Source organism: Lepidochelys olivacea (genome assembly GCF_965140295.1).
Source record: "Lepidochelys olivacea isolate rLepOli2 genome assembly, chromosome: 1".
NCBI lineage: Eukaryota > Metazoa > Chordata > Testudines > Cheloniidae > Lepidochelys > Lepidochelys olivacea.
The window spans coordinates 239,704,939-239,725,821 of record NC_140411.1 but is presented as its reverse complement, the minus strand read 5'-3'; the positions used below and the strand labels follow the sequence as shown (position 1 = coordinate 239,725,821).

The window sequence follows — 20,883 nt, the reverse complement described above, 5'->3', positions numbered from 1 at the left end:
AAGGAGACAATACTTAATTTACATCTCAACAGGGAGACAGGTGAATAAACATCCCTCAGCTGATAGAAAACCTGTTTGTCAAGCTTGCTTTGATACAGACTTTAAAACAAAAAGAAAAGGAGTGCTTGTGGCACCTTAGAGACTAACATTTATTTGAGCATAAGCTTTCGTGAGCTACAGCTCACTTCATCAGATGCATTCAGTGGATGCATTCTCCACTGAATGCGTCCGATGAAGTGAGCTGTAGCTCAAGAAAGCTTATGCTCAAATAAATTTATTAGTCTCTAAGGTGCCACAAGTACTCCTTTTCTTTTTGTGAATACAGACTAACACGGCTGCTACTCTGAAACCAGACTTTAAAACATATTTTCAGGATAAACACATTACTCCCTACAGTATTGTCTGTACACACATTTCACAAGGATACTAATGATGAATGTGACCCCGCTTTCATTTAAGACCTTACATGACCTCTTTGGTGAACCAAAACCTACATACCGGAATCAGGACATTCTGTAACCCCCTTGCCAGTTGGCACTAAAGGGTTCTTGGGTCACAGTGCTTAACTTTAAGCATGTGAGCAGTTTTGTCGCAATGAGACTATTTAGGACATCTTGTACATGCATTAGACTTTGTGGGAATTCAGGTCTCAGATCAAAATGGAGATAAGCTCTAAGTTCAACCTGACAAGGTCTATTTTTTTTAAAACTGACTAGTTTCTGACACAGCACTTTTTGGATTGTATATCCTGGCTTTTAAAAAACAAAAACAAAAAAAAAACATGGTGGGGGACAGAAGAGAAGGGTTTTTCTGCTCCCACATGAATGTTAATTGAGATATTTTCAACCAGGAAGAAAATTACTAATTTTACAGGGGAACAGCAAAACTGACTCTGCACAAAAAGTTATCAAATGTACAAACATATTAAAACATATTTTCTCTAATCTTTCAGTTAGAGCAACCAAAGGTCTCAGTATCGCAAACACTTGCACAAATGCTTAATTTTATGCACACCAGCAGTCCTACTGTTTTAAGCAAAACCACTCACTTGCTTAAAGTTTAATAAGTGTATATGTTTGCAGGATCAGAAACATAGCTATTCCTCATAACTATAGTAAGTACAAGATTTTCAGACAAAAAGGTGATTTTCAAGTGACAGAGACCATTTAATTAGAGACTGCAATAGGGAAAACAATGAAAAGGTAAAAGCTTCAAGAAGGTTAAAGCCATTGATAACTGCAACACACATTAATAAAGACATATCAAAAAGATGGCTAAAAGCAGTGTAGTTGCAAACCATTGCATAGAATACTTGGAAAACCAATTCAGAACCAGGATGTTTGAAAACTTTGGATCTCTTCTCTTTAACCTGAGTGGCTGGTAGCCAGCAAGAAAATTTTGTACCAAAAAAAATATAAAAAAACAAGCCTCACCACATGAAGGTGGTCTACTCCAGCCGTTTCAGGAAAATCAATACACACAGCAGTGTAAAGCACCACTGGAACTTTTTCTAATTGGAGGATTGAGACAGCATTGTTCAAAGGCGTTAAATCACTTTTCTTGCTGGCTACCAGCCACTCAGGTTAAAGAGAAGAGATTCTGTAATACTCAAAGAAAAACGTTGGAGGACCAAGGACACAAGGCCTCCCAGTTTACTGGATGACACAGGACTTGAGAGAAGGATGATAGAGAAGCAAATACTAGTCACTGAAAAGAAAGCAAGCATTCTGTAACTGCAGTCCTTACCATGTGTGCCTTCGAGTTTTCTATTATTCCACTGCAGTTGCAAAGGGAGAAGTTTTCATATATTTAGGCTCTGGAGGCCCCAATTATTTAACTTTATGTGTTTAACTTTCACCCACAGGGAAAAAAAAATGCTGCAATTAACAGAAGAGATTTTACATGGCTGGGATGATTTAGTTGGGGATTGGTCCTGCTTTGAGCAGAGAGTTGGACTAGATGACCTCCTGAGGTCCCTTCCAACCCGGATATTCTACGATATGATTTGCAGTCCAGCTGGAAATGTATTTCATGTGTGAAGTTAACATCTGACTGAAAGAAATTACTGCAAAATGCAGAGATTAAAACTGAGAGTATTCTATATAATAATTTATGTATGTCCTGGTAACTCTCAATCACAGTGTATTCCTTCTAATTGGATATTTATTTGTATTTACTTCTTCCCAATTGCACCTGTCAGATACAACTATTCCAAAAATTTTAGATCAAAGACCAAGAAGAGTCAGATACAAAAACTTCACAGTATATACATATATACACACACACACACCTATAGTGTAATCCTAGAGGGTTTCATAACTTGTTGTACAATAAAAATAATGTTCAAAGACAATTGTGTTAATACAGTCCACACCAATAAAATAAAAATATACGAAAAAGAAAAAGAAAAGCCAGAAGTGCGTTTGCCCAAGTGGAGATCTGAATTAAGTATCATGTTACCCTGACTAAAGATACAAATCTGCCAACAACACTTATTCACTAGCCGTGTACAAGACAGTCCTTGTACAAAGAATATACCTGGCAATTAGCTCCATGATGTCCTTAGACCAAACCTGCTCATTGTCGATACAAAAGTTTTATTAACAGCATGGACACCAAGACAGAATGCAGAGCACCTTTCTTATGTCACATGAACCTTTAAAAATATCTCAGGTCCCCTACTGGTCATTAAAAACTAAGTTGAGAATGCCACACTCATCTCACATACAGCCTAATGCAGCAGTAGTCAAACAATGGTCCGTGAAGCACTTGCCCCGGTGCTCCATGGAGAGGTGCTTGGGCATATGGCGCTTACTCTCCTCATTTCCAGCTGCTAAGTACACAAATGTTTGGCTAACATTACCTTCCCACATACACAGTTTTGGTAGCTGACATCGGATGTTGTGCAAGGGCAAATGGAAAGGGAAGGGCAGCATGATCAGAAATGGGAGGGAAGATGTCCAAGACACACCCTGTTAAGATGTTGCCCACGCTATGGAAAAGTCAGAAGACCCCCTACTGAGTGTACATCTGAACACAAGTTTCATCATATAGAAAACAAAGAGCATTAGTTCCTCCTCTGTACTTCATTTTAAATGAAAATTCCACTATTACTTATATATATATATATATACAATCCCATTGAGGTCAATGGGGTTTTATGGCTGCAGTTTATATTTCATCTGCTCTACCATGATACTAAAATTAAGGAAAGGGAGGAGAACAACGAAGTAGTAACATCTGTCCTTCTAGCTATTTTTATGGTTGCTACTAACCATTTTTAAGCCAGGTTTTATTCCCAGCTGCTTTTTGGGTGCTCACTCACAATCCAAAAATATTCATCCCCCTCGGAAATCATGGTGTACGTAGTCCTGCTGGGGATCACTTAAGTAAGACCACCACAGGTGTTAGAGCCTAGACCAAGCAGGGAGGGAGGGAATGCCAAGAGAATTTAGCAAAGAGTGGGGGAAAGGGTTGAAAAGAGAAGATCAGAGACAAAAAAGGAGTAAAACGGAGTGGGACAGACACAGGTATCCTACCAAAAAAAGAGTGAATGTTGTCAGTCACAGACAAGAAGAGCCGCCTTCAGAAAAGCCAGAAAGTGGCACTATAATGAAGAAGAGCCAAATCACCTGCTAAAAGGGGGGACGGGCACAGAGAAAACAGATACACTAGTCTTACACTGTTAACCCCTCTTGCCCAAATCCCCCTAGTTAGGGCATTGTCTGATATTGACAAATGGATAACATGAGTCGGGTCACCTTACCTAAAGGGGCGGGAAGTCGTTAACACACAGGTACCAGTACTTCAAACAGCATCTCTACCCCAGGGAGACAATAAAATCCCGTGGTGGAAGCCCAGCTGACAAGATCAGAGAGCAGGTCTGGCAGCTGCAGCTCAAGTTACCAGGAAAAATTAGAGACACATCAGCGTTTGTCTCCCCAACACCCTGACTGGGGGGGGGGGGGGCAGAAAAAAAAACAAAACCCCTCTCCCTCTGCTTGGATAGCATAGGTCTGAACTACGCTGGGGAAGGAGTCCCCTGGCAGATCCTGAAGGACTAACACACTCAAAGCTCCCAGCCTGAGGGCTTCCCGTCTGTACCCCCCCCCCCCCACACACACACACCAGTTGAAACGGGGGAAGGGAGGGTGGCAGTGGACATTGCAATTCGCCATATTAAAAAAACAGGCACACCTGCAAAAACAAAACCCCACCGTGTGTGCGTGTGGCGGGGTTAAAGGAGCACGGAAAGGGGACCCGACGAGCCGGGAACGCTCCAGCCCGCCACAAGTCCCTGCTGCTGCTGCCTTTAGGAGCCGCTTACCTTTGGAGGGGTTGTTTTCCTTCCCTTGCAGGCAGCAGCTGATGGGCCGCCGCCGGGCTTCCCTTGCGCGGGTTGGGGGGGCGGGGGGCGGCAGGGAAATCCCCCCAGCCCTAGGCGCGAGGTGGCCAAGGCGTGACCCCCCGCCGGGAGGGCTCTCTCCGGCGCATAGAGAAGCAAGCCTCGGGGAAGGAGGCACCCAGGTTACGCTGCTCCCCCACCAGTTCTGGCTTTCTCCAGCCCGGGGCGGCGGCGGCGGCGGCGCCTGCTGCTGCTCGTGGAACAAAGTGCAGCCGCGAGGGGAGGACGCAGCTCAGGCTTCCAAAGCGCCCGCCGCTGCGCTCAGGCTTTCCGCAGACCCCAGCGCCGCCTGCTGGCCGTATTCTTCCCCGCATCGGGGGAGCGGAGCCGCGTCCGCACTCACCTGGTGTTCAGACCCGCTCGATCCCGCTCGCTTTTACCCCCGTGGTGTGTGTGTCGCAGGGGAGGTGAAATCACCGCCCTGACCTGTTCCGGTTAAAGCAGCTGAGTAACAGTACACGACTGGGAGTTTTGCTGAAGCTTAATGAGACGCGCTGTACTTTTTATGAAAAATCGATACGGAAATAATCGGGGGGGGGAGGTTCAACCCGACATTCAAACCTAAATCCGTACATTTGGAGTAGCTGGGAGGAGACTGGAATCCAGCCCCTGATCTAGTTCTGAAGTTTTGCCTTTTTTTTAACCCCGTCCCGGTAACATGCGAACCCAAGACCTTTATCCTGGAAACACTTGTGCACTTAAGCACAGAAGCCATCCCACTGAACTCGGTGAGAATCACGCACGTGTGATATTACATGCAGGGTTGGTCAGAAGAGCCTCAAAAATCGTGGTGTTCAAAATGCTGACGCCGATCTGAAGCGGGGCTTTGTGTTTCCGGCCCATCTCTGAGCTCCATAACGCTCAGCTCAAAAAAATAATATTCTCCTCGCCCTCTTTTCCTCTGTGTTATTTGCATGATTGTTTGCTAACTACAGAGCTGTCTCCCAGGCTATGACAACATGAATAAGAGCAATTGCAAACAAAAACAAACAAATGAAACCCATCATCATAAAAGCGGATATTGTAAAACCTGCCTTCAAATTAATCTAGTATGAGGATGGAGTCTGCCACCCCAAGTGGAAAATTCGAATGACGTTTTTCAGCTGGTTTATTTTAGAGTGGTTCCATCTGGAACTACATAGCCCCTGATTGTGCAAACACTGATGTATATGATTCACTCTCCACACGTGGGCACTAGTGCTCACATGTAAGCCCCCAGCGAAGAGTCTCCTTTTGCCAAATCTCATTATTTTACTACAAGTCACATGATTGGGGGGGGTCATTTTAGCTCGCAAGGCATGGAGTCATGTTATACCTGAGAATCTCAGTTTTTCTTTTTTAGCCCTTGTGGCTAGCATATAGAAAACAGTAGCCCTTATGGCTGCACAGAAAAGTTTGTAAACATAAATCCATTCATGAAAGTTTCCTGCACAAAAGATACATTCAAAGAACTCAACGTATTATTTTTAACTGTTAACGTCTTGTAAGCCAATCTCATGCTTTTTGAGGGCTGATTCCTGATTTTGGAATATTTGGGTTTGGCAATACTGAAAAGATTTAGGGTTTGTCAACGCATGACCATTAAGGTAGGATGCGAATTTTAAATGCATTAACCATTCCGAATTAACTCTGTGGTTGGGTGCTCTTATTCCGGAATAAGAGCATCCATACATGAAGTTAATTGGGAAATTCTGGAATAACCCCCTATGTAGACAAATCCTCCTACACATGCTGAATCATACACTGTGAGTGGTCTCTTTGGCTTCAGTAGCACTGCTCACCAAGGGAAAAGCTAAGAACATCATTCATCTTTTCAGGATTGGGCCTTAGTATTTAAAACCAGGCAACAGATTTTTTGCTCTACGGTAAAAACCAAAAGAGATCAGTAGAAACCAATAGGACAGCAGGTGGATTCTACTGGAATTTCCACTAGGCATATCCTGCCTCACATCTGTCACTTGCTTTTCATGCAAATCAAGGATTTATCTGCAGGGCGAGGGGAAGTCAGGGACACCAGCCGTCCCCTTTACTGCGTCTTCATGATACATAAGGGTGGTCTCAAAGATTTTACCAAGAGTTAAGAAAAAGGGTCGACCTTTGTTTGTTTTTTAACAATATAAGGAATATCAAACTGTGCCTTGGGCAGCTGTTGTTTTCTGGAGAACTAGGCCTCCACCCTGCAAGCGGCTTTGTGGAGCTAGATGACTCAGCTTGTTCAGAGTTCCCTGGAAGTCAGTAGGATTCCATAGGAGCATGGAGTTTATTACAGAATCAGAGTGAGAGAGATGGGGACAGCATAATGAGATGAAATAAGAGCTGCCACTTTCCCAGCTCTAACTTGAAGAGTGGAGATGTAGAACTTCTGTCAACTGTTCAGCAGGAGTTTTGAGTTAAACAGGTTTTAACAAAAACAAGCAAAAAGAAAAAGAGTCTGACAAACATTCCCTCCTCCCCAGCTCTGGACCAGGAACACCAGAGCTCAGATTGCAGCTGATAGTAACTCTGCAGTCCCAGCAATCCTCTGCTCTGCCACAGGGTCTTCTAGCAAAAACCAGAAATTTCTTGTGGAGCAACAAGCACTGGGGAAAATAACACTGGAAGCTATATTTATGTATCACAGAGAAAACCTTCAACAAATCTAAAAAAATGTGATTAATTAGTTGCTCTGAAACAGTTGAAGACATGTCTTGCAAGGGGTGGTTGGGTGGCCCTTGGTCTCATGGCAGGGCTGAGGACAAATGCTGCTGCTGGTCATGGTAGCTTGATGGGAAGGAGCTGCTGTCTGATCTCTCATCTCCTAGAAGAAAGAATTTCTGATTCCCCTGGAGGGCTTAGTGTTCCTTCTAAGGCTCCCAGCAGCACTTTCCTGGGTGTGTTAGGCATCAGGCATTGATGAATCCATATGTGCCTTTCCTGGAGCTGTGTGTTGAGGCACAGAAGACAAGTAAGAGTGAGTGTAGGGGAAGCTAGAGAAGGACAGAGAGAGATCAGGTGACCCAAAAGATAGAAAGTGAGCCCTGGTCTACACTAGGACTTTAGGTCGAATTTAGCAGCGTTAAATCGATGTAAACCTGCACCCGTCCGCATGATGAAGCCCTTTTTTTCGACTTAAAGGGCTCTTAAAATCGATTTCCTTACTCCACCCCTGACAAGTGGATTAGTGCTTAAATCGGCCTTGCCGGGTCGAATTTCGGGTACTGTGGACACAATTCGAGGGTATTGGCCTCCGGGAGCTATCCCAGAGTGCTCCATTGTGACCGCTCTGGACAGCACTCTCAACTCAGATGCACTGGCCAGGTAGACAGGAAAAGAACCACGAACTTTTGAATCTCATTTCCTGTTTGGCCAGTGTGGCAAGCTGCAGGTGACCATGCAGAGCTCATCAGCAGAGGTGACCATGATGGAGTCCCAGAATCGCAAAAGAGCTCCAGCATGGACTGAATGGGAGGTACGGGATCTGATCGCTGTATGGGGAGAGGAATCCTTGCTATCAGAACTCCGTTCCAGTTTTCGAAATGCCAAAACCTTTGTCAAAATCTCCCAGGGCATGAAGGACAGAGGCCATAACAGGGACCCAAAGCAGTGCCGCGTGAAACTTAAGGAGCTGAGGCAAGCTTACCAGAAAACCAGAGAGGCGAATGGCTGCTCCGGGTCAGAGCTCCAAACATGCCACTTCTATGATGAGCTGCATGCCATTTTAGGGGGTTCAGCCACCACTACCCCAGCCGTGTTGTTTGACTCCTTCAATGGAGATGGAGGCAACACGGAAGCAGGTTTTGGGGACGAAGAAGATGACGATGATGATGAGGTTGTAGATAGCTCACAGCAAGCAAGCGGAGAAACCAGTTTTCCTGACAGCCAGGAACTGTTTCTCACCCTGGACCTGGAGCCAGTACCCCCCGAACCCACTCAAGGCTGCCTCCTGGACCCGGCAGGCGGAGAAGGGATCTCGGGTGAGTGTACCTTTTAAAATACTATACGTGGTTTAAAAGCAAGCACGTGAAAGGATTAATTTGCCCTGGCGTTCGCGGCTCTCCTGGATGTACTCCCAAAGCCTTTGCAAAAGGTTTCTGGGGAGGGCAGCCTTATTGCGTCCTCCATGGTAGGACACTTTACCACTCCAGGCCAGTAACACGTACTTGGGAATCATTGTACAACAAAGCACTGCAGTGTATGTTTGCTGGCGTTAAAACAACATCCGTTCTTTATCTCTCTGTGTTATCCTCAGGAGAGTGAGATATAATTCATGGTCACCTGGTTGAAATAGGGTGCTTTTCTTCAGGGGACACTCAGAGGTGCCCGTTCCTGCTGGGCTGTTTGCCTGTGACTGAACAGAAATGTTCCCCGCTGTTAGCCACAGGGAGGGGGGAGGGTTGAGGGGGTAGCCACGCGGTGGGGGGAGGCAAAATGCGACCTTATAACGAAAGCACATGTGCTATGTATGTAATATTAACAGCAAGGTTTACCTTGAAAGAGTGTAGCCACTGTTTTATAAAATGTGTCTTTTTAAATACCGCTGTCCCTTTTTTTTCCCCACCAGCTGCATGTGTTTCAATGATCACAGGATCTTCTCCTTCCCAGAGGCTAGTGAAGATTAGAAGAAAAAAAAACGCACTCGTGATGAAATGTTCTTTGACTCATGCTGTCCTCCCACACTGACAGAGCACAGACGAATGCGTGGAGGCAAATAATGTCAGAGTGCAGGAAAGCACAAAATGACCGGGAGGAGAGGTGGTGGGCTGAAGAGAGTAAGTGGCGGGCTGAAGACAGGGCTGAAGCTCAAATGTGGTGGCAGCGTGATGAGAGGAGGCAGGATTCAATGCTGAGGCTGCTGGAGGATCAAACCAATATGCTCCAGTGTACGGTTGAGCTGCAGCAAAGGCAGCTGGAGCACAGACTGCCACTACAGCCCCTGTGTAACCAACTGCCCTCCTCCCCAAGTTCCATAGCCTCCTCACCCAGATGCCCAAGAACGCAGTGGGGGGGCCTCCGGCCAACCAGCCACTCCACCACAGAGGATTGCCCAAAAACTGAAGGCTGGCATTCAATAAATTTTAAAGTTGTAAACTTTTAAAGTGCTGTGGGGCATTTTCCTTCCCTCCTCCACCACCCCTCCTGGGCTACCTTGGTAGTCATCCCCCTATTTGTGTGATGAATGAATAAAGAATGCATGAATGTGAAGCAACAATGACTTTATTGGCTCTGCAAGCGGTGATTGAAGGGAGGAGGGGAGGGTGGTTAGCTTACAGGGAAGTAGAGTGAACCAAGGGGCGGGGGGTTTCATCAAGGAGAAACAAACAGAACTTTCACACCGTAGCCTGTCCAGTCATGAAACTGGTTTTCAAAGCTTCTCTGATGCGTAACACGCCCTCCTGTGCTCTTCTAACCGCCCTGGTGTCTGGCTGCACGTAACCAGCAGCCAGGCAATTTGCCTCAACCTCCCACCCTGCCATAAACGTCTCCCCCTTACTCTCACAGATATTGTGGAGCACACAGCAAACAGTAATAACAGTGGGAATATTGGTTTTCCTGAGGTTTAAGCGAGTCAGTAAACTGCGCCAGCGCGCCTTTAAACGTCCAAATGCACATTCTACCACCATTCTGCACTTGCTCAGCCTGTAGTTGAACAGCTCCTGACTACTGTCCAGGCTGCCTGTGTACGGCTTCATGAGCCATGGCATTAAGGGGTAGGCTGGGTCCCCAAGGATAACTATAGGCATTTCAACATCCCCAACAGTTATTTTCTGGTCTGGGAATAAAGTCCCTTCCTGCAGCTTTTAAAACAGACCAGAGTTCCTGAAGATGCGAGCGTCATGTACCTTTCCCGGCCATCCCACGTTGATGTTGGTGAAACATCCCTTGTGATCCACCAGGGCTTGCAGCACTATTGAAAAGTACCCCTTGCGGTTTATGTACTCGGTGGCTTGGTGCTCCGGTGCCAAGATAGGGATATGGGTTCCGTCTATGGCCCCACCACAGTTAGGGAATCCCATTGCAGCAAAGCCATCAACTATGACCTGCACATTTCCCAGGGTCACTACCCTTGATATCAGTGGATCTTTGATTGCGTGGGCTACTTGCATCACAGCAGCCCCCACAGTAGATTTGCCCACTCCAAATTGATTCCCAACTGACCGGTAGCTGTCTGGCGTTGCAAGCTTCCACAGGGCTATCGCCACTTGCTTCTCAACTGTGAGGGCTGCTCTCATCTTGGTATTCATGCGCTTCAGGGCAGGGGAAAGCAAGTCACAAATTTCCATGAAAGTGCCCTTAAGTATGCGAAAGTTTCGCAGCCACTGGGAATCGTCCCAGACCTGCAACACTATGCGGTCCCACTAGTCTGTGCTTGTTTCCCGAACCCAGAATTGGCATTCCACAGCATGAACCTGCCCCATTAGCACCATGATGCATGCATTGGCAGGGCCCATGCTTTGAGAGAAATCTGTGTCCATGTCCTGATCACTCACGTGACCGCACTGACGTCGCCTCCTCGCCCGGTATCGCTCTGCCAAGTTCTGGTGCTTCATATACTGCTGGATAATGCGTGTGGGTTTAATGTGCTCCTAATTGCCAATGTGAGCTGAGCGGCCTCCATGCTTGCCTTGGTATGGCGTCTGCACAGAAAAAAGGCACCGAACGATTGTCTGCCATTGCTCTGACGGAGGGAGGGGTGACTGACGATATGGCTTACAGGGTTGGCTTACAGGGAATTAAAATCAACAAAGGGGGTGGCTTTACATCAATGAGTATTTCAGGCAGGACTTCACGGAGGGTTCCAATAAGAAATGGTGCACCTAAGTAATTGTTCTTATTGGAACAAGCAGGTTGGTCTGTCCTCTGATTGATACATGGCTAGATTTACCTTGCTGCACCTTCTCTGTGAGTGACTGCAGTGTGACCTAGAGGAATGAGTCCCCTAGACAGGGGAGGAGGGGAAGCAAATGAGTACAAAACAAATCTGGTCTATTTATTGTTTTGATCCACTCCATCTATCTTTTACATCTTTGGCTGGCAGCAGACAGTGCAGAAGGACTGCAAGCCATCCACATCTCATGGCTGCTCGGCAGAAGATGGTGCAGTAGGACTGCTAGCCATCCTCATCTCTTGCCTGCCTGGAAGAAGATGGTCCAGTAGGACTGCTAGCAATCCGTATCACCTGCCTGCTCACCATAAGATGGTTCAATAGGACTGACTGCAGGACTAAAGAGAATGACCTGGTCAAGTCACTTCTAATGTAGTCCCTGCACCCATGTCTGCCCAGGCCAGGAGCAGGTCTGCCCATGTCTGCCCAGGCCAGGTGGCCAGGAGGACCTCGGACATGACGATGACGGCTACCAGTCCTACTGCACCGTCTGCTGCCACAAGGCAAGGGTTGCTGCTGCTGTGTAGCAATGCAGTACCATGTCTGCCAGCACCCAGGAGACATACGGTGACGGTTACCTGAGTGGGCTCTATGCTTGCCGTGGTATGGCGTCTGCACAGGTAACTCAAGAAAAAAGTCATGAAACGATTGTCTGCTGCTGCTTTCACGGAGGGAGGGAGGGAACGGGGACCTGACGATATGTACCCAGAACCACCCGCAACAATGTTTTAGCCCCATCAGGCATTGGGATCTCAACCCAGAATGCCAAGGACCAGCGGAGACTGCGGGAACTGTGGGATAGCTACCCACAGTGCAACACTCCGAAAGTTTACGCTTGCCTCGGTACTGTGGAAGCACTCTGCCGAGTTAATGCACTTAATGCACTTAGAGCATTTTCTGTGGGGACACACACACTCGAATATATAAAAACGATTTCTAAAAAACCGACTTCTATAAATTCGACCTAATTTCGTAGTGTAGACATACCCTGAGAGTGGAGAAGTGAAATAATTTGGAAGTAAAAGAGAATGGAGGTAAGAGGTAACTGGGCAAAGGGTTAAAAATGAAGACTCAGGAGAGAGTCTTCCCCCTGAAGGCCAAGGGGAAGAAGAAAAGTTAAATAGAGAAAAAATATGAGGAAGAGATTGATGAGATACTAACACAGACGAAAAAGCAAGCTGAGCCCTAGAAGGAAGAAGAAATAAATGAGAGAGAATGGATAGGCGTTGTGGGAGGATGGGAAAGAACTCTTAGTGTGATGCTGAGCCAGCAAGGGTTAAGTAACCAGCATACTGGTTGGCCTGAAAGTAGCTTTTAAGGACATATTAGAAGAGTATTGAAATGGTAAACAGGGCCATTCCTTGTAGTTAGTTAGCAAAGCCATGTTATGTAGACTAGCATCTTGATATGAAGGCCTGTATTGTTAAAAAATTAATGATAGATATTAATTGTATTTGTCTATGTTTACCCTATATCTTGTTAGAAGTTTATCAATGTGATCTAATTAGCTTGTAGATACGAAACTTCTGTTCCTGTCTATAAGGTTTCATTACCGTAGTCTATTGATTCAGAGATTAAAAGAGGATATTATCATTTAGGTGGGACTTGTGGTGTAATAATATTATTGTCTTCATTTCTCTTCGAAGTTTGTAATAAACTACCTGTTTGATGGTTAATTGCCTTATACTAATGAATGAGACTAGTTACTGGCATAGGCCTAAGAAACAGAGAGAACTTCAAAGCAACAATACACATTACCTATTCTTCAGCCAAGGAAGCCTGCTGTGACCACAGCTGAACTACAGCTGTAAAGAAGGTTTCGGGCCTGATCCTTCCTATCTCAGATCTGCTTAAACTTTGTCAGGGAAAATCTAAGTCACAAGACTGAGGTCTCCAAGTCTATTCTGGATTATCCCTGCAATTTCTCATGGAAGAATTTGAACAAACTCAGTACATGGACTGTCTATTGGACTATAACCTTTTAAATTTATTTGAGAAGGATTTTTAAAAATCAGCAACCTCACCATTTATGCTATGAAACTGACCTAAGAACTTTATTCATGTCTGTACATAGAATGATCTCTTAACCACAGTAACTCTTTTTCTTTTTTAATACATCTAAGATTTAGTTAATAAAAATCTGCAAGCATGTATTTGGGTCTTGGTCTTTGAGATATTAATTGACCTTGTGGGTAATGTGTCCAATCTCTTGGGATTTATATGTGGTGAATAAGGTTTTCAGTAACCCTCACTATATTAGACTTGGCTGTCTGGGTTGGAGCCAAAGGCTGAATTGCTTAAAGGGAACTGTATTTTGACGTCTTGGAAACCAGTAAGGTATTGCAGAAGCTGTTTTGTTATTGGCTTGGTGAAATCTAGTTATAGACTAAACCACCAGTTTTAGGTATCGTCTGCCCTATTCTTTGCAATTTGCCTCTGATTGAGCATTCTCAGTAATAGCCCCTCCAGCGACCACGGTCACATCTAGTATTACATATAAGCAGTGCAAAGCACTGCAACTTACACAGGGGTTAAAATAAGGGTGAGGTTGGAAGTGCAGCGCTTCCCCCCTCCTTTGGCTGGCATGGTGAGGGTTCCTCCTCTTCTTTCAATCTGTTATAATCACTGGGCTTGCACTAATGAAAATACAGTGTTTGGATGACAGCTGCAGAATGCAATCATGCTTTTTAAAGCAGGGCAGAGAATACTTAAAGGGAAGAGGGAAATGAACAGGAATGTAGAGAGAAAATTGGAATGCAAAAATAAAAATAAAGTGGAAGCTGGAAGAATAGACAAGAAAAGAAAGTAAAAAGAGTTTTCTGAAGAAACTCTGATTTATGTACCGACATGCAGCCTATGTTTTAGCAGATTTTCTTAAGGATGTGATTGTACATGGGCTATGGAGATATTTATTTTTTAAAACTGTTGTCACCCTTTTTCTTTTGGTATGAGTTCATCTATCATAAGGCCAGCAGGTCAAGAAAGGGCTGAGATAGCAGCAACAAATAAAGAAATAAAAAGGGTGGGTGAGTAGAAATAAAGGGTTTATGAAAATTAGAGAGAAATTTCCCCTGATTTATTTGAGGGGGGATATTCTGAGGATTTTGCCACTGTTGTAGAATATCATAGGGATATTTCCTGTGTTGTGCAACTCCAGAGTCATGGCAATTCTGCAGAAGGGTCTGACAAATTCAGCTGAGATTCTTTTTACCGCATGCTTTCAGAATTCTGCAGATGACAAGTTATCTTGATCTGCAGCATTTGTAATCTACTTTTGCAAGTGTTACATGAAAAGCAAGGTGTATGGAAAAATTGAAAATCTACAAACCCATCACTACTACCATGTTCACGCAATATCTAAAACACACAGGCAATTATTCAAATAGCCCCACATCAGGTGCGGCAAACTGGGAAACTCAAGCTTAGATCTGCTATTGGATTCCCACACTTCCTGCAAAATGGGAGACCAGACACTGTAGTAAATGCCAAGGCTTCCACTGAAAGATTTAGGAAGCAAGCCTGATTCCTTTCTTGCATACAGCATTTTCAAACAAATGTAACTCTGCTGAATCAAATAGGGTTACTCTTGATTTACACTTGTATAAGTGTGAGGGGAATCAATTTTTATTACTCCACTATGATGCATGCCAGCTGAGGAGAAACAAAGAGATAATTTCTCCTCAATCCTAAAGGTCAGATGAGAGGGGCCACTTGGCAGTTGATAGAAGAAAAAATCAGGGGGCAGGAGTTGGGGGGGGGGGAAGAAAAATAGCAAAACTGAAACTGTAAGGGTAGCGGAGGAACCCTCAAATCTTCTTGCATCTTAAGTAAAATAACAGAAAAATCTTGCTTTGGAAAAAAGTTGAGCAGAGTCCATTCTAGTAATAAATGTGGACTGGAGGATCTGGAAAAAATGTAGAAGTGATTCTGAGCCCAAAAGCTCAGTGTTTTCTTGTTCTTGTTTGAGCTTATGTTTTTTGTTTTTTTAAAAAACACCTTTAAACCCAGCAAGAGTTTATCTCCTCAGGGTTTATAAAGAAATAATAAAAGACAGTAACTCCATAGTGAAAGCTTTCTAATCTAAACCCAGATGTTACTAGACAATCTACAACTGACATGTCACACTGGTCTCTAAATTGATAGGTTATATTTGTGGTCTAAGGAGAATTTTCCCACGAAATTTGAAATGAATAAAATAGGGCTCCTGTATTATGATACAGTAAAAACAGAGCTAGTAAACATGTTTCCAAAACATTCTGTGTTCTTGCTGCTTTCTAGCAAAACATGAACAAACCAGAACAAAGGAGATTGTTCAAAACCCGTATTTGTGGACTCCCTTATCAGTAGGCCTGGCAGAATTACTTTTTTAAATAATTTTGATCAATAATATTGGTTTATTTTTATGCTTTGTTAAAGATCAATTTACATTTTCACAAGTTGTAGGAAATTATGGATGGGTCAGACAATATAACGTAATGACAGTAGACGCTGAGATTCAAAAAGTTTACACTTTATAAATGTTAAGACACAAACTGTCAACATCACATGTCAAAATACACAAAGTAGATATCCATAAATCAAACTCCAATATGTTCAAGCAGCATTTTTCTTATTTTTCCTTTCTGTAAATTTTAGATTCTCTATGGAAATTAGGGCTGTCGACTAATCACAGTTAATTCATGCGAATAACTCAAAAAATTTATAGCAATTAAAAAAATAATCGTGATGAATCGCAGTTTTAATCACACTGTTAAACAATAGAATAACAATTTAAATTTCTTAAATATTTGTGGGTGTTTTTCTACATTTTCAAATATATTGATTTCAATTACAACACAGAATACAAAGTGTACACTGTTCACTTTATATCATTATTTTTGATTTAAAATATTCGCACTGTAAAAAACAAAAGAAATAGTATTTTTCAACACCTCATACAAATACTGTAATGCAATCTTTTTGTCGTGAAAGTGCAACTTACAAATGTAGATTTTTTTTTGTTACATAGCTGCACTTAAAAACAAAACAACGCAAAACTTTAGAGCCTACAGTCCGCTCAGTCCTACTTCTTGTTCAGCCAATCGCCAAGACAAACAAGTTTGTTTACATTTACGGGAGATAATGCTGCCCACTTCTTATTTACAATGTCACCAGAAGGTGAGAATAGGCATTCACATGGCACTTTTGTAGCCAGTATTGCAAGGTATTTACGTGCCAGATATGCTAAACATTCGTATGCCCCTTCATGCTTCGGCCACCATTCCAGAGGACATGCTTTCATGCTGATGACATTAGTTAAAAAAAAATACATAAATTAAATTTGTGACTGAACTCCTTGGGGGAGAACTGTATGTCTTCAGCTCTGTTTTACCCATATTCTGCCATATATTTCATGTTACAACAGTCTCAGATGATGACTCAGCACATGTTCATTTTAAGAACACTTTCGCTGCAGATGTGACAAAACGCAAAGAAGGTACCAATGTGAGTTTTCTAAAGATAGTTACAGCACTCGACCCAAGGTTTAAGAATCTGAAGTGCCATCCAAAGTCTGAGAGGGACGAGGTGTGGAGCATGCTTTCAGAAGTCTTAAAAGAGCAACACTCCGATGTGGAAACTACAGAACCCGAACCATCAAAAAAGAAAATCAACCTTCTGCTGGTGGCATCTGACTGAGATGATGAAAATGAACAGGCGTCGGTCTGTACTGCTTTGGATCGTTATTGAGCAGAACTCGTCATCAGCATGGATGCACATCCTCTGGAATGGTGGTTGAAGCATGAAGGGACATATTAATCCCTAGCGCATCTGGCACGTAAATATCTTGCGACGCTGGCTACAACAGTGTCATGCGAACACCTGTTCTCACTTTCAGGTGACGTGAACAAGAAGCGGGCATCCTTTGTTGTAACTGAAATCAATATATTTTAAAATGTGGAAAACATCCAAAAATATTTAAATAAATGGTATTCTATTATTGTTTAACAGTGCGATTAATCACAATTAATTTTTTTAATCGCTTGACAGCCCTAAGGGAAATATTTTCTCATCAGTTTGTGCGCAGTGAAATTGAAGTTTACCAGCATTTATTGATAACAGTCTAATCCTTCCAAACCTACTTATCAGAGATCTAATGCCCAGGACCAAAATTTAGTTGACTGATACCAAATTCCAGAAGTTAACATGTCCTTTAATAACATTGCTAGGGAATGTTAGATTGGGGAAGATTATTATAGCCATTATAATCAAATGGATATCAGAGACCTAAGTTTTAATTAAACAACAACAAAAATCAAGTAAGTTTCTAGCCATTTTCCTTACAGAGACAAAGCTCAAAGTGTATCCTGATCATTAACGATATGCCATAATATAAATTATTACAAGTAACACTGAAAGGCTCCAGCCCTCTTGTGGTAGGCCCTGTACAAATATAGAGGCAGGCAATCTTTTCTCTGAAGAGTTAACAAACTATGGCCCTGATCCTTCAAAGACATATGCATGTGCTTATCTTTATGTGTTGTGGGTGAAGTCTTGGCCCCCTTGAGCCGGTATGCATTTTGCCATTAACTTCAGCGGAACCAGGATGTCACTCAGAGTAATTCCATTAACTTTCAGTGGGACTGCTTGCACTGCATAAAGTTAAGCATGTGCAGGATCAGGACCAAGAGGAAAAGAAACATATAAAGGTGGAGGAGAAGAAGATATCACATATGTATATAAGAATTTTAGATATGTACACTTAATGGGCAAGACCCTCATCCCTGCCTCTTTACCCAGTATAAAGGAGCTCTAAAACCCCTGGTTCCAGCCAGGGAAGGATTTTCCTGAAGCAGATACTGTGGAAGACAGCTATAAGGCTGTCTTCTGAGGACCTCCTTGCAAACTCAGGCATAGGGGCTATACTCGGACTGGACCGGAGAGTATGTGTCAGAGGTGGGGCCACAGCACTCAGCACTGCAAAGATTCCAGGTAGTACTGCACTGGGAAGGCTGCTGTAACTCATGATTGTCAGACCTCTTTGAAACAGGACAAGATTAACATGAATTACTGCACTGTTAATGCACAACAGCAGGGTCCACAGAGACAGGCAGTCTGCAGCAGGCTAGTGTGGGGTAGAATCACAGCCCAGCTTGCCATGAACTATGTGTTTATAGATAAACCCTAGATTACACCAGAGCCCTCTGGTCCACAGAGAAGTCCAGGATTGGGAGGGCAGGAAGGTGGTATAAAGCCAATTTAGCACCTTCTCCCCCTATAGTTTTGTATTTATATAAATAAGTATCAACTTTCCCCACTGTCATGCCCTTCAGTTTAGCCATCAAGGATTAACTGATGTTTTTCATGGTCCTACTGAGCAGGTTTTACAAAGCAGCTTGAGGGTTACTCTTATTTTATAGAGCCTGCTGGGGTGAAATGAGCAGCTCTTTGTCAGCCAAAAGGCGCTATAATGCTTGGTGGCATTCCAGCCACCAGTTATGCATCAGTTACAACACATGCAAATTTATAGCTAGGCTTTAGCAAGCCTGCCACCACACCAGAGTTCCATAATATGGTAATACTTTTCTAGTGTTATTTCAGCATGGCCCTTTATGGACTGAAATCAGCTAGTTAAATGCCATAAAGGATCTTTCAACCGTTGAAGTCAATTGAGAGTTTTGCCATTTATTTCAGTAGGAGCAGAATCAGACCCTATATCAGGAGTGGGCAAACTACGGCCCGGGGGCCACATCTGGCCCTTCAGATGTTTTAATCCGGCCCTTGAGCTCCTGCTGGGCAGCGGGGTCGAGGGCTTGCTCCACGCACCTCCACTCTGCACGCTGCCCCTGCCCTAAGTGCCGCCCCCGCAGCTCCTATTGGCCAGCAAACAGGGCCAATGGTAGCTGCAGGGGTGGCGCATGCGGATGGGGCAGCGTGCAGAGCCGCCTGGCTGAGCCTCCACGTAGGATCCAGAGGGGGACATGCCGCTGCTTCTGGGAGCTGTTTGGGGTAAGCCCTGCTTGGAGCCTGCACTCCTGACCCCCTCCCACGCCCCAACCCCTTGCCCCTGCCCTGATCCCCCTCCTACCCTCCGAACCCCTCAGTCCCACCCTCCAGAGCCCACACCCCCAGTAGGAGCCCTCACCCCCTCCCACACCCCAACCCCCAATTTCGTGAACATTCATGGCCCACCATACAATTTTCATACCCAGATGTGGCCCTTGGGCTAAAATAGTTTGCCCACCCCTGCCCTATATCTTTAATTTATGCATTACTTCATCAAGAGTTTCAGAGGCTAATTGGCTAACATCTACATTCAGCAACTGTAGGCCTAATCCTGAAAGGTGCAGAGCCTTCAACTTCCATTTAGGACCCTGCAGACACTTACACATGTGCTTAACTTGAAGCATGTGAGTAGTGCCCCTGAAGTCATCGAAGCTACCTATGCAAGTAAAGTTAAGCACGTATGCAAGTGCTTGCAACATCTGGGCCAAAATCACATCCCAGCAGGTATTCAGCACCTTGCAAGTACTCTATATATTTGACTGAGGAAATTATAAGTTCCAAAGCACATTGGGATATCATTATGAATTCTGATGCCTTCATATGGAAAAGAATAGAGATAAATGAAACACAAGTGATCAATATTTTTATCTGTGCTCTTTATTAAGACATGGCAGATGTTTTATTACAGTTGTAAGTTCACTGGTGGAGAGGTAAACATTAAGCCCCACATCTATTGTTTTTCCTATGTATCTCATCTATTCATTGGAAAAAAAGAGGAGAGAAGCACTGAGGGGGATATATAATTGGGGGGAAATGTTTTTTGTTCATTAGACAGAACCCTGGAGTCCTGCTAGTCATGTGCTCTCACCACTGGTAAGACTGTTTCTAATATAAAACTGATAAAAATGTAAAATACAAATGTGCCAATTTATTAGTCTGTTCCCCAAAACCCCTGCCGCTGCTCCTCGCCCTGCCCTGCCTCTTCCCACCCCCACTCCACCTGTTCCCCTGATGACTGCAGCAGCGGTCGGGTCTGCACTCACCAAGCGGTGGTGGGTGGAGTGACCCAGCCCCAACGGCGCCGCTGGTGAGTGCTGGGAGGTGGTTCCCCCTGCCCCCCAAGCCCTAACTCTGGGAGCCAGGGGAGCAGAGCAGAGAGGGCTGGGGCCAGGTCACTCTACTTCCCGCTGCTTCCCAGGGTCAGGCCTGCCCTGCACTCACCAGGCGCCAGGAAGTGGAGCGACTCGGCCTCAACCTACTCTACTCTGTCGGCTCATGCTGGGGGGCCGGTTTATTCCCTCCCCCCCAACCCTGCTCCTGCCCCCCTGCGAAAGCCTGGGGCCAGCCCCTCCCACCATGGCGGCCTGGGGCCACAGACACACCCCCTACCGGGTGGGGGAGGGACGGGAAGGTCTGTGTAGGGCACCTAAATAGCTAGGGACGGCCCTGACCAAAACACACTGTTTTAGATAAAATATAAAACCAATTTATTAACTACAGAAAGGTTGATTTTAAGTGATTATAAGTGGTAGGTGAAAAGGGTCAGAGATAGTTTCCAAAGAAAATAAAAGGTAAACACACAGTCTAAATCTGAAACCTTATTAGACGAGGCAGTATTTGGATCAAGCAGTTT

General features: G+C 44.4%; 1 protein-coding gene across 3 annotated transcripts in view; it reads right to left on the bottom strand.

Annotated features, from left to right (window-relative positions):
• Nucleotides 1-4,619, bottom strand: part of EPS8 (EGFR pathway substrate 8, signaling adaptor) — a 221,879-nt gene extending 217,260 nt beyond the window's left edge. For 2 of the 3 annotated variants that reach the window (XM_084628824.1, XM_084628823.1), the window contains exon 1: nucleotides 4,328-4,619. The gene's annotated coding sequence lies outside the window, so the exon portion shown is untranslated. Of the gene's footprint in view, nucleotides 1-3,766; nucleotides 3,786-4,327 lie in introns of those variants that run through there. The other variant, XM_084628826.1, reaches the window with a different exon arrangement.
• Nucleotides 4,620-20,883: the final 16,264 nt, after the last annotated feature.